General features: G+C 46.9%; 1 protein-coding gene across 1 annotated transcript in view; it reads left to right on the top strand.

Moving 5' to 3' along the window:
* The window catches only part of echs1 (enoyl CoA hydratase, short chain, 1, mitochondrial), a 418,160-nt gene that overhangs the window by 307,505 nt on the left and 96,316 nt on the right, over positions 1 to 14,339 (top strand). The window lies entirely within an intron of this gene.

Here is a 14,339-nt window from a genome sequence, read left to right as displayed (position 1 = left end):
TATGTGGACTATCATGTGTGATTGCAACTCTCCTTTTTGAGCAAAACATTTACCACACACTGAACAATTAAATTGTTTCTCTCCTGTGTGAACTATCATGTGTCTCTTCAAGTCTCCTTTTTGAACAGATTTTTTTTAAACACAAACTGGGTTAACTCAAGTGTTTCTTCCCAATAACTGAGGTTCATTCATTTCCATCCATTCTTTATTACTGTCATCCGTTTTAGGTTCAGAAGAGTCTGAATAATTGTTATCACTAGCTACCAGCTGGTTGTAAACTACTAGCTGGATCTAGGTCCCTGGGAAAGTGGGAACACCTAAACACTTTTCCACATTTTCCACAGAGGGCTGAAGTAGTTATCCTTGTCTTCTGTGTATTGGCGAGTCATGCAACTTGTTGAGTGGGCTGCTCTTCTTCCTTTGCCTAGCCAAGTCTTCACATAAGGCAGTGGATCCCACTGTCTGCATGGAGGTCCCACAGAGCTGATGAAGAGGAGATTTGCTGCATTTCTTGTTGTCAGTTTGCTCCTATACTCAGTTATGATGTTGTTCATTGTGCTGAACCCCCGTTCACAGTCAGCATTGCTTGCAGACAGTGTGTCAACTGCCATGAGCAACTTCTTCATCCTCTTAGGAATGGTTCTTCCTCCACTTGCTTTGTATTCAGTGAACCCAAGGTGGGCCTCTTGTCCATTCATATGTAGGACATCACACAAAGCCCTCACCTCATTATCTCCAAATCGAGGATTGTCGTGGTCCAACACGCCGTCCTCATTGGCCTGAGCTTTGCGTCGGAGCTGCATCAGCTGCCACATGTCGCTGACCGGCGTGGTGGTGGGGCCGGTGCGGCTCAACAGATCCGTGCCGCTGGGAAGCTTCTCCAGGGAGGCGATCTGCCTTTCTATCTGCCGCAGTTTGTCCTCCATGGTGTGACGCTCCTGTGGTGGGGCATCCTCCTCTCTCCAGTTCGTGGTAATATGTTTGATTTGGAGGTGTCCCAGGAGCGCGTGCAATAGGGTGTGCAACGCATTGAAGTTGACAGCTCCGACTTCAGGTGTACCGATCGACAGGTTCACCAAGTCAGACATGCTGATGTCAGCTGACATGACTGTTCTTTTTTTAGAACAGCCCTCAGCCCCGAAGTTATTGTCCGTCAATAAAAAAACATCTCTAAAAATACTGTTTAAAAACCTATTCGTGGCTACTCAATCTCCTGTTTGTGTAATTGCAGTGCCACCAGTAACCTTCCTTAGTGTTTAAAGTTTGGTGCTTCTCTCCCACGCCTACCGTGGAACCTTATTGGACGTAACAATGACAGGACCTTCAGTTCTCTGTTATGATTGGAGGAGGTATCCGTCTATTACGAAATCGCATATTGTGACTCACAGCGTCTCCGGTTGCTAAGCATCAAGGCAGAGGCAGCCTATATGGAGGCAGGTAGGTTAATGGCGGAGAGCCTACAAGGCAATGTGCTTTGACCACAGACCACATATCGCATTGGAACTCAGTGTTTCCCCTAGGTTTGCTGCCTTGGGGGGGTGGCATGGACCGTGGCATGGTTACCCCCCCCCCCCCCAGGGGTGAAAGTGGTTTGAGTTTCTTACAGGAACTATAGGCTGCTACCCCAACCTTCATGGTTTCATATTGTTCTCCTCCCGCCACCAGCTTCATGCATCCCTGAACACACACATCGTGGTGTTGGTGTTGAAATTAGAAACACTTGACAATAATAATAATATAATGTTTAAATTATTTATTTAAACATTATAACAGCCTCATAACTCAGACTCTACAACATAGACTCTCCTATGTGGACTATCATGTGTGATTGCAACTCTCCTTTTTGAGCAAAACATTTACCACACACTGAACAATTAAATTGTTTCTCTCCTGTGTGAACTATCATGTGTCTCTTCAAGTCTCCTTTTTGAACAGATTTTTTTTAAACACAAACTGGGTTAACTCAAGTGTTTCTTCCCAATAACTGAGGTTCATTCATTTCCATCCATTCTTTATTACTGTCATCCGTTTTAGGTTCAGAAGAGTCTGAATAATTGTTATCACTAGCTACCAGCTGGTTGTAAACTACTAGCTGGATCTAGGTCCCTGGGAAAGTGGGAACACCTAAACACTTTTCCACATTTTCCACAGAGGGCTGAAGTAGTTATCCTTGTCTTCTGTGTATTGGCGAGTCATGCAACTTGTTGAGTGGGCTGCTCTTCTTCCTTTGCCTAGCCAAGTCTTCACATAAGGCAGTGGATCCCACTGTCTGCATGGAGGTCCCACAGAGCTGATGAAGAGGAGATTTGCTGCATTTCTTGTTGTCAGTTTGCTCCTATACTCAGTTATGATGTTGTTCATTGTGCTGAACCCCCGTTCACAGTCAGCATTGCTTGCAGACAGAGTGTCAACTGCCATGAGCAACTTCTTCATCCTCTTAGGAATGGTTCTTCCTCCACTTGCTTTGTATTCAGTGAACCCAAGGTGGGCCTCTTGTCCATTCATATGTAGGACATCACACAAAGCCCTCACCTCATTATCTCCAAATCGAGGATTGTCGTGGTCCAACACGCCGTCCTCATTGGCCTGAGCTTTGCGTCGGAGCTGCATCAGCTGCCACATGTCGCTGACCGGCGTGGTGGTGGGGCCGGTGCGGCTCAACAGATCCGTGCCGCTGGGAAGCTTCTCCAGGGAGGCGATCTGCCTTTCTAACTGCCGCAGTTTGTCCTCCATGGTGTGACGCTCCTGTGGTGGGGCATCCTCCTCTCTCCAGTTCGTGGTAATATGTTTGATTTGGAGGTGTCCCAGGAGCGCGTGCAATAGGGTGTGCAACGCATTGAAGTTGACAGCTCCGACTTCAGGTGTACAGATCGACAGGTTCACCAAGTCAGACAAGCTGATGTCTGCTGACATGACTGTTCTTTTTTTAGAACAGCCCTCAGCCCCGAAGTTATTGTCCGTCAATAAAAAAACATCTCTAAAAATACTGTTTAAAAACCTATTCGTGGCTACTCAATCTCCTGTTTGTGTAATTGCAGTGCCACCAGTAACCTTCCTTAGTGTTTAAAGTTTGGTGCTTCTCTCCCACGCCTACCGTGGAACCTTATTGGACGTAACAATGACAGGACCTTCAGTTCTCTGTTATGATTGGAGGAGGTATCCGTCCATTACGAAATCGCATATTGTGACTCACAGCGTCTCCGGTTGCTAAGCATCAAGGCAGAGGCAGCCTATATGGAGGCAGGTAGGTTAATGGCGGAGAGCCTACAAGGCAATGTGCTTTGACCACAGACCACATATCGCATTGGAACTCAGTGTTTCCCCTAGGTTTGCTGCCTTGGGGGGGTGGCATGGACCGTGGCATGGTTACCCCCCCCCCCCCCCCCAGGGGTGAAAGTGGTTTGAGTTTCTTACAGGAACTATAGGCTGCTACCCCAACCTTCATGGTTTCATATTGTTCTCCTCCCGCCACCAGCTTCATGCATCCCTGAACACACACATCGTGGTGTTGGTGTTGAAATTAGAAACACTTGACAATAATAATAATATTGTAGTTGTTGGTTTGAGGGATATGAAGAAGGACTAGGAGCACATGGTTAATGTGTAAACAAGAGCTGTGTTTATTGCACACTCTGCATTCACTTCATCATTCACACTTCCTGGTCGCCTTAAATACACCTCATCACCCTGCTAAGGCACCTGGGTAATGTAGTGAATTCGCCCTGATCACTCAGTGGGTGTCTAGTCACCACACAGGTCCCCCCCAGAATTCACAAACACTGACTTCCCATAACGTGCCGGAGCTCGGAGGACTCGTCCAAAGCGATTACGGGACTCCGGAACTTGGGCTGGACGGAAATCTCTTGGCTGCTGACAGCCTGGCCCGGAACCACTGGGAGGTTTTTTTGTTGTGCTTGTAGGAGGGCGGCCACGACGTGGTGGACGGGCCACCTCCACAGCCCGTTCTCCATCTAGATGAGCTGTCTTCAGGCGGTCCACTGAGATATGCTCCATACTTCCCCCTATGTCAATGATAAAGGTCTTGTCGCCTGTCTCCACAACTCTGTAGGGGCCATCGTAAGGCGGCTGTAGAGGGTTCCTATGTGCGTCGTGGCGGATGAACACATATCTTGCTGATTGGAGATCCAGAGGGACATGGATACGTGGCAGGCTGTGATTTGAAGTAGGGGTCGGCATAAAGGCACTTGCCTTGTCCCATAGATTACGAAGTTGTTCTGGTGCAGACCAGGGAACGTTAACAGAGGGGAAAAAATCACCCGGTACTCTAAGGGCCTGGCCATAAACAAGCTCTGCCGAAGAAGAGAGGAGGTCCTCCTTAGGTACAGTACGAAGTCCCAGCATCACCCAGGGTAGCCTGTCGATCCAGCTATTGCCCTGGAGGTCCACTTTCAGGGCTGCTTTCATGGAACGGTGAAATCGCTCACACAGGCCATTGGCCTGGGGATGATATGCTGCAGTCCGATGGAGTGAAATACCCAACTGTTGGGTGATAGAGGTCCACAATTGTGAGGTGAATTGTGGTCCCCGGTCTGAGGAGAGGTCAGAGGGAACCCCGAACCGGGCGATCCAAGTACCAATGAATCCGCGGGCCACCTCAGCTGTCGTTGTTCCCGACAGTGGAACCACCTCTGGCCACCGTGTCGTTCTGTCCACCATTGTCAAGAGATGGGTGAACCCTCCAGAAGGAGGAAGAGGTCCAACTAAATCCACGTTGATGTGGTCAAAGTGCCTTTCTGGGACTGTGAACTGCTCCAATGGTGCCTTCACATGTCGATGGACTTTTGTGAGCTGGCATGCGATGCATGTTTTGACCCAGTCGCGAATGTCCTTCTTCATGCCATGCCAGACAAATTTTTCTGTCACCAGACGCTGTGATGGCTTCCGGCCTGGGTGTGACAAACCATGTATGACATCGAAAACCTTCCGTCTCCACATCTTGGGTGCCAGAGGACGGGGCTGGCCAGTAGAGACATCGCATAGCAGTGTCGTACCCTTATCGTCAAAAGGGACATCCACCAACCGAAGCCCTGTAGTCGCCGTCCGAAAGGCCTGAATGTCAGGGTCTGCATCTTGGTCCACAGCCATGCGGGCATAATCGATGCCGAGGTGGACGGTGCTTGTGAAGGTGCGAGAAAGGCAGTCAGCCACGACGTTCTGCTTTCCTGCTACATGTTGTATGTCTGTAGTAAATTCAGAAACGTAGGAGAGATGACGCTGTTGCCTGGCTGACCATGGCTCCGACAGTTTAGACATGACAAAAGTTAAAGGCTTGTGGTCTACAAAAGCAGTGAATGGTCGAGCCTCTAGGAGGAAACGGAAATGTCTGACTGCCAGGTAAAGGGCTAGTAGCTCACGGTCGAACGTGCTGTATTTCTGCTCACTAGCACGGAGCTGCCGGCTAAAAAAAGCGAGAGGCTGCCAAACCCCGTCAATCTGCTGCTCTAAAACAGCACCAACTGCGCGGTCTGAGGCATCAGATGTCAAGGCAATGGGGGCATCTGGCACTGGATGTGCTAGCATGGTTGCATTTGCAAGAGCTTCCTTGGTGGCAGAGAATGATCCTGACATTTCACTGGACCAGTCAACAATGTGCTTGGGAGGCTTGCCCTTGAGGGCCCCATACAGGGGTCGCATGAGGCAGGCTGCTTGTGGAATAAAGCGATGATAAAAATTCACCATACCCAGGAACTCCTGTAGGGCCTTCACTGTTGTGGGGCGTGGGAACTGCAGCACCGCCTTCACCTTTAAGGGCAGTGGGGTTGCACCGGCAGAAGTGATGTGATGGCCGAGAAAATCAATGGAGGGCACCCCAAACTGGCATTTTGCTGGATTGACAATCAAGCCGTGCTGCTGCAATTGAGCAAAAAGGAGGCGGAGGTGTGACATGTGTTCTGCCTTGGATGTACTGGCCACCAGGATATCATCAAGGTAAACAAAAAGAAAAGGCAGATCACGCAACACTGAGTCCATCAACCGCTGAAAGGTTTGGGCGGCATTCTTCAGGCCGAAAGGCATTCGTAAATATTCAAAGAGGCCAAACGGTGTGATGACTGCCGTTTTGGTGATGTCTTGAGGATGGACTGGCACTTGGTGATATCCTCGAATGAGATCCACCTTTGAAAAAATAACTGCTCCTGCCAGGTGGGCTGAGAAATCCTGAATGTAGGGAACTGGATACCGGTCAGGCGTAGTGGCATCATTAAGCCGCCGGTAATCACCACACGGGCGCCAGCCTCCATTGGCCTTGGGAACCAGGTGCAAAGGCGAGGCCCAGGGACTGTCAGACCTACGAATGATGCCCAGTCTCTCCATGGAGCTGAACTCCTCCTTTGCTATCGCCAACTTTTGTGGGTCCAGCCGGCGGGCTCGAGCATGCACAGGCGGACCACTGGTAGGTATGAAGTGTGTCACATTGTGTTTTATGGAGCCAGCCAAAAACGTTGGCGTTGTGATGTCTGAAAACTCCAGCAGGAGTTGGGCGACATCATCAGCCGGTGAAAGGAGAGCGGCCAGTCTTGTCGATGTAGCGGTGGTGTGCTCACAAGCCAGTGAGCAGAAGGTCTCAGCGTTGACAAGCTGACGGTTACCCACATCCACCAGCAGCCCATTAGCACAAAGAAAATCAGCACCCAGGAGCGGGGTGGACACCTTCGCCAACACAAAGTCCCAAGAGAAACGTTGTCCAGCAAAGCACAGTGTTAAGGGGCGTGTGCCAAACGTGGGGATGGGGGTGCCATTAGCTGCTTCAAGGTTGGGGCCCAGTTTGGCTGCTCGGATATCCAAGGCTGACGCCGGCAGAATGCTGACCTGAGCTCCAGTGTCACAAAGAAATCTGCGGCCAGATATAGAGTCAGTAATGAACAGCAATCCGCTGGAAGGGCCGACACTCAGGGCTGCTAACGAGTGGCGGCCAACGTGTTTCCCGACCAGCTACAAGGTGGCAGGCACTTCTTTGCTTTGTTGCCGAACTTGCCGTGATAGAAGCAGAGACTTGACTTCTCACGGCGGGCCACAGCGCTGGCGGAGACAGAGTGTGTGTGCGGTTGATGCATGCATTCCTCCCAGGCAGTGCTGGTGTTGGTAAGGGGCGTGACTGAAACAGTCTTTCTCCCAGCTGAAAAAAAAACATCAGCTTCTTTAGCCAATTCACGAAGGTTTGCCTTTACAGAACTGGCTAAAGGCAAACGAATCTGGTCTGGGAGTTGCTGCAAAAAAAGCTCTTTAAAAAGGAAACATGGTTGATGATTGCCAAGCAGAGCCAGCATATGGTCCATTAACTCAGAGGGCTTTGAGTCTCCAAGCCCAGGGAGAGATAGGAGCTGCCGGGCTCTTTCTGGTTCTGACAATCCAAAAATTCCTTTCAGGTGCCCTTTAAGAGTGGTATATTTGTCCCTGGCTGGTGGGTTTTCTATCAGGTTTATCACCCGTGCGGCAGTTGAACCCTTCAGAGATGCCACCACATAGTAATACTTTGTGTCTTCTGCAGTTATATCCCTGATGGCAAACTGAGCTTCAGCTTGCACAAACCAAGCACTAACATGTTGCTCCCAAAACTCAGGCAATTTGAGAGCAACTGCATTAGCCATGTTCAAAAAAGTTTCAGAAAAACGTCCAAAAAACTCACTTGTCAGGGTCACCAATGTAGTTGTTGGTTTGAGGGATATGAAGAAGGACTAGGAGCACATGGTTAATGTGTAAACAAGAGCTGTGTTTATTGCACACTCTGCATTCACTTCATCATTCACACTTCCTGGTCGCCTTAAATACACCTCATCACCCTGCTAAGGCACCTGGGTAATGTAGTGAATTCGCCCTGATCACTCAGTGGGTGTCTAGTCACCACAATATAATGTTTAAATTATTTATTTAAACATTATAACAGCCTCATAACTCAGACTCTACAACATAGACTCTCCTATGTGGACTATCATGTGTGATTGCAACTCTCCTTTTTGAGCAAAACATTTACCACACACTGAACAATTAAATTGTTTCTCTCCTGTGTGAACTATCATGTGTCTCTTCAAGTCTCCTTTTTGAACAGATTTTTTTTAAACACAAACTGGGTTAACTCAAGTGTTTCTTCCCAATAACTGAGGTTCATTCATTTCCATCCATTCTTTATTACTGTCATCCGTTTTAGGTTCAGAAGAGTCTGAATAATTGTTATCACTAGCTACCAGCTGGTTGTAAACTACTAGCTGGATCTAGGTCCCTGGGAAAGTGGGAACACCTAAACACTTTTCCACATTTTCCACAGAGGGCTGAAGTAGTTATCCTTGTCTTCTGTGTATTGGCGAGTCATGCAACTTGTTGAGTGGGCTGCTCTTCTTCCTTTGCCTAGCCAAGTCTTCACATAAGGCAGTGGATCCCACTGTCTGCATGGAGGTCCCACAGAGCTGATGAAGAGGAGATTTGCTGCATTTCTTGTTGTCAGTTTGCTCCTATACTCAGTTATGATGTTGTTCATTGTGCTGAACCCCCGTTCACAGTCAGCATTGCTTGCAGACAGTGTGTCAACTGCCATGAGCAACTTCTTCATCCTCTTAGGAATGGTTCTTCCTCCACTTGCTTTGTATTCAGTGAACCCAAGGTGGGCCTCTTGTCCATTCATATGTAGGACATCACACAAAGCCCTCACCTCATTATCTCCAAATCGAGGATTGTCGTGGTCCGACACGCCGTCCTCATTGGCCTGAGCTTTGCGTCGGAGCTGCATCAGCTGCCACATGTCGCTGACCGGCGTGGTGGTGGGGCCGGTGCGGCTCAACAGATCCGTGCCGCTGGGAAGCTTCTCCAGGGAGGCGATCTGCCTTTCTATCTGCCGCAGTTTGTCCTCCATGGTGTGACGCTCCTGTGGTGGGGCATCCTCCTCTCTCCAGTTCGTGGTAATATGTTTGATTTGGAGGTGTCCCAGGAGCGCGTGCAATAGGGTGTGCAACGCATTGAAGTTGACAGCTCCGACTTCAGGTGTACCGATCGACAGGTTCACCAAGTCAGACATGCTGATGTCTGCTGACATGACTGTTCTTTTTTTAGAACAGCCCTCAGCCCCGAAGTTATTGTCCGTCAATAAAAAAACATCTCTAAAAATACTGTTTAAAAACCTATTCGTGGCTACTCAATCTCCTGTTTGTGTAATTGCAGTGCCACCAGTAACCTTCCTTAGTGTTTAAAGTTTGGTGCTTCTCTCCCACGCCTACCGTGGAACCTTATTGGACGTAACAATGACAGGACCTTCAGTTCTCTGTTATGATTGGAGGAGGTATCCGTCTATTACGAAATCGCATATTGTGACTCACAGCGTCTCCGGTTGCTAAGCATCAAGGCAAAGGCAGCCTATATGGAGGCAGGTAGGTTAATGGCGGAGAGCCTACAAGGCAATGTGCTTTGACCACAGACCACATATCGCATTGGAACTCAGTGTTTCCCCTAGGTTTGCTGCCTTGGGGGGGTGGCATGGACCGTGGCATGGTTACCCCCCCCCCCCCCCAGGGGTGAAAGTGGTTTGAGTTTCTTACAGGAACTATAGGCTGCTACCCCAACCTTCATGGTTTCATATTGTTCTCCTCCCGCCACCAGCTTCATGCATCCCTGAACACACACATCGTGGTGTTGGTGTTGAAATTAGAAACACTTGATAATAATAATAATATAATGTTTAAATTATTTATTTAAACATTATAACAGCCTCATAACTCAGACTCTACAACATAGACTCTCCTATGTGGACTATCATGTGTGATTGCAACTCTCCTTTTTGAGCAAAACATTTACCACACACTGAACAATTAAATTGTTTCTCTCCTGTGTGAACTATCATGTGTCTCTTCAAGTCTCCTTTTTGAACAGATTTTTTTTAAACACAAACTGGGTTAACTCAAGTGTTTCTTCCCAATAACTGAGGTTCATTCATTTCCATCCATTCTTTATTACTGTCATCCGTTTTAGGTTCAGAAGAGTCTGAATAATTGTTATCACTAGCTACCAGCTGGTTGTAAACTACTAGCTGGATCTAGGTCCCTGGGAAAGTGGGAACACCTAAACACTTTTCCACATTTTCCACAGAGGGCTGAAGTAGTTATCCTTGTCTTCTGTGTATTGGCGAGTCATGCAACTTGTTGAGTGGGCTGCTCTTCTTCCTTTGCCTAGCCAAGTCTTCACATAAGGCAGTGGATCCCACTGTCTGCATGGAGGTCCCAAAGAGCTGATGAAGAGGAGATTTGCTGCATTTCTTGTTGTCAGTTTGCTCCTATACTCAGTTATGATGTTGTTCATTGTGCTGAACCCCCGTTCACAGTCAGCATTGCTTGCAGACAGTGTGTCAACTGCCATGAGCAACTTCTTCATCCTCTTAGGAATGGTTCTTCCTCCACTTGCTTTGTATTCAGTGAACCCAAGGTGGGCCTCTTGTCCATTCATATGTAGGACATCACACAAAGCCCTCACCTCATTATCTCCAAATCGAGGATTGTCGTGGTCCAACACGCCGTCCTCATTGGCCTGAGCTTTGCGTCGGAGCTGCATCAGCTGCCACATGTCGCTGACCGGCGTGGTGGTGGGGCCGGTGCGGCTCAACAGATCCGTGCCGCTGGGAAGCTTCTCCAGGGAGGCGATCTGCCTTTCTATCTGCCGCAGTTTGTCCTCCATGGTGTGACGCTCCTGTGGTGGGGCATCCTCCTCTCTCCAGTTCGTGGTAATATGTTTGATTTGGAGGTGTCCCAGGAGCGCGTGCAATAGGGTGTGCAACGCATTGAAGTTGACAGCTCCGACTTCAGGTGTACCGATCGACAGGTTCACCAAGTCAGACATGCTGATGTCTGCTGACATGACTGTTCTTTTTTTAGAACAGCCCTCAGCCCCGAAGTTATTGTCCGTCAATAAAAAAACATCTCTAAAAATACTGTTTAAAAACCTATTCGTGGCTACTCAATCTCCTGTTTGTGTAATTGCAGTGCCACCAGTAACCTTCCTTAGTGTTTAAAGTTTGGTGCTTCTCTCCCACTCCTACCGTGGAACCTTATTGGACGTAACAATGACAGGACCTTCAGTTCTCTGTTATGATTGGAGGAGGTATCCGTCTATTACGAAATCGCATATTGTGACTCACAGCGTCTCCGGTTGCTAAGCATCAAGGCAGAGGCAGCCTATATGGAGGCAGGTAGGTTAATGGCGGAGAGCCTACAAGGCAATGTGCTTTGACCACAGACCACATATCGCATTGGAACTCAGTGTTTCCCCTAGGTTTGCTGCCTTGGGGGGGTGGCATGGACCGTGGCATGGTTACCCCCCCCCCCCCCCCCCAGGGGTGAAAGTGGTTTGAGTTTCTTACAGGAACTATAGGCTGCTACCCCAACCTTCATGGTTTCATATTGTTCTCCTCCCGCCACCAGCTTCATGCATCCCTGAACACACACATCGTGGTGTTGGTGTTGAAATTAGAAACACTTGACAATAATAATAATATAATGTTTCAATTATTTATTTAAACATTATAACAGCCTCATAACTCAGACTCTACAACATAGACTCTCCTATGTGGACTATCATGTGTGATTGCAACTCTCCTTTTTGAGCAAAACATTTACCACACACTGAACAATTAAATTGTTTCTCTCCTGTGTGAACTATCATGTGTCTCTTCAAGTCTCCTTTTTGAACAGATTTTTTTTAAACACAAACTGGGTTAACTCAAGTGTTTCTTCCCAATAACTGAGGTTCATTCATTTCCATCCATTCTTTATTACTGTCATCCGTTTTAGGCATAGGTGAAAGTGGGCCGGAACGGTCCGGTGCGGCGTTCCGGCAAGACTTTCTGTGCCGGAACGCCGTTGGGGGAAGAGATGCAGCTGCCTGTCAATCAAAATCCGATTGCTGCAGAGTGCAGAAGCAATCACGATTCACGATCCATAATTTCCAACAAGGAAACACATGGCTGACGTTATGTTTCGTTGCGTCTATTTTAATACCTTTGAAAAGGACATGTTAACCCGCTTTACAGTAGACCCGACGCGACGCGACGTGGTTGGGTGGGCAGCACTGGGCACTGAGACAGTCCGACCGGGATTACAGTCGCGCCGTATGGAAGCATATAGTGGACCTAATTCAAATGTTAATGCAATTTGAGATTGCATTTGTATGTTCCACTTTTGCATGCATTCTTTCAGACAATATTCAAATTCAAATGCAATTCTAATGATTCGCATTTTCATTTTCATGTACCTGATGTGCACATTCGCTGTCAATATTAAAATGATAATGCAAAGCCATTTGACATTTAATTTTCAAAGTCATGCGCTGCTTTGTAACTGACAAAACTGACAAGTTCATTCTAATGTAAAAATTACTATGCAATCCCAAAATAGCATATTCATTTGCCACTTTTGCCTGTGTTATTTGAGTCAATATTCAAATTGTAATGCAATAATGTGATACGCAATTGCATTTACATGTTCTAGTAAACACATCCGCTTTGTAGCTGACAAAATTCAAATTTTCATTCTAATGTGAAAATGACTATGCAATCCCAAAATAGCATATTCATTTGCCATTTTTGCCTGCGTTATTTGAGTCAATATTCAAATTGTAATGCAATAATGTGATTAGCAATTGCATTTATATGTTCTAGGAAACACATCCGCTCATTAGAATTGCATTTGAATTTGAATATTGTCTGAAAGAATGCATGCAAAAGTGGAACATGCAAATGCAATCTCAAATTGCATTAACATTTGAACTTAGTCCACTATATGCTTCCATAAGCAAGCCGTGTTGCCAGATTGGGCTACTTTTGGTCACACTGGACGGGTGGATTCGGCAGCTTGTAGACTGGTTGGGCTGGAAATTGTCAATTCCATCTGGCAACCCTGGTAGCAAAATATGTGCATACGTATCTGGTAGCCTACTGGTACTTTCAAATCGCATCGTATTATTATTATTATTATTATTATTATTATTAATAATAATAATTACAATTTACAATACAAATACAACAATTGGAGGTCCCTCAAAGAAAATTTGGGCGCACTGCGCGTGCACATCAACCTCCAAGGCTTGATTTTGACCCAGGAAAACCCTGGTATGTACTGTATAACATGATAGCCATCTATGCACTGTATATAAGATGATGACCAAGGGTCTTTCTACTGCTGACCAAGGGGTTGAGTTCACTTGATGAGGCCCAATTTTGTTTTAGACTCTGTAGGCTACTGTATTTGTTTATTAAGACTTAAGATATATTATCTGAATTTCTCTTGTTTTATCAAATGTTCCAATTATTTTCATTTCTTGTGCTGGTTTAAAATTGCAGGAAACTAGCACAAATAATTGTGTGGGAGAGAGGGGCCGCCGCTACCAAAACGTGCACAGTTTTGGGTCGCTCCACCACCAAAAACTCTCACTCCAAACTTTTGGTGAAACATGGCAGCCCTAAAGTGTTTCTAATTTCGACACCAACACCACGATGTGTGTGTTCAGGGATGCATGAAGCTGGGGGCAGGAGGAGAACAATATGAAACGATGAAGGTTGGGGTAGTAGCCTATAGTTCCTGTAAGAAACTCAAACCACTTTCACCCCTGGTTTTAGGTTCAGAAGAGTCTGAATAATTGTTATCACTAGCTATCAGCTGGTTGTAAACTACTAGCTGGATCTAGGTCCCTGGGAAAGTGGGAACACCTAAACACTTTTCCACATTTTCCACAGAGGGCTGAAGTAGTTATCCTTGTCTTCTGTGTATTGGCGAGTCATGCAACTTGTTGAGTGGGCTGCTCTTCTTCCTTTGCCTAGCCAAGTCTTCACATAAGGCAGTGGATCCCACTGTCTGCATGGAGGTCCCACAGAGCTGATGAAGAGGAGATTTGCTGCATTTCTTGTTGTCAGTTTGCTCCTATACTCAGTTATGATGTTGTTCATTGTGCTGAACCCCCGTTCACAGTCAGCATTGCTTGCAGACAGTGTGTCAACTGCCATGAGCAACTTCTTCATCCTCTTAGGAATGGTTCTTCCTCCACTTGCTTTGTATTCAGTGAACCCAAGGTGGGCCCCTTGTCCCAAATTTTTTTTTTGTGATCGACCAAATGTTTTATTTTGTGATCGACCAAGATCCTTATCGATCAATTATCGATCGTCGATGCCCACCCCTAGTATCAACCTTCCAGTAGGACAATTGCACAACTCTGCCGACAGTTCCAGTTTCCTCTAGAACATCAGGCATGAATACAGTGAATCGATATCATGAACGTCCCGTCAATTTGTCCTCCAATTGTGATACCTTAAATGACATGGGAAGAGGATCATCTGACTAGATACCCTCCAACTC

Source organism: Nansenia antarctica (genome assembly GCF_963989245.1).
Source record: "Nansenia antarctica genome assembly, chromosome: 1".
Classification (NCBI taxonomy): domain Eukaryota; kingdom Metazoa; phylum Chordata; class Actinopteri; order Argentiniformes; family Microstomatidae; genus Nansenia; species Nansenia antarctica.
The sequence above is the reverse complement of the archived record's forward strand: the minus strand, read 5'-3'. Positions and strand labels throughout refer to the sequence as shown.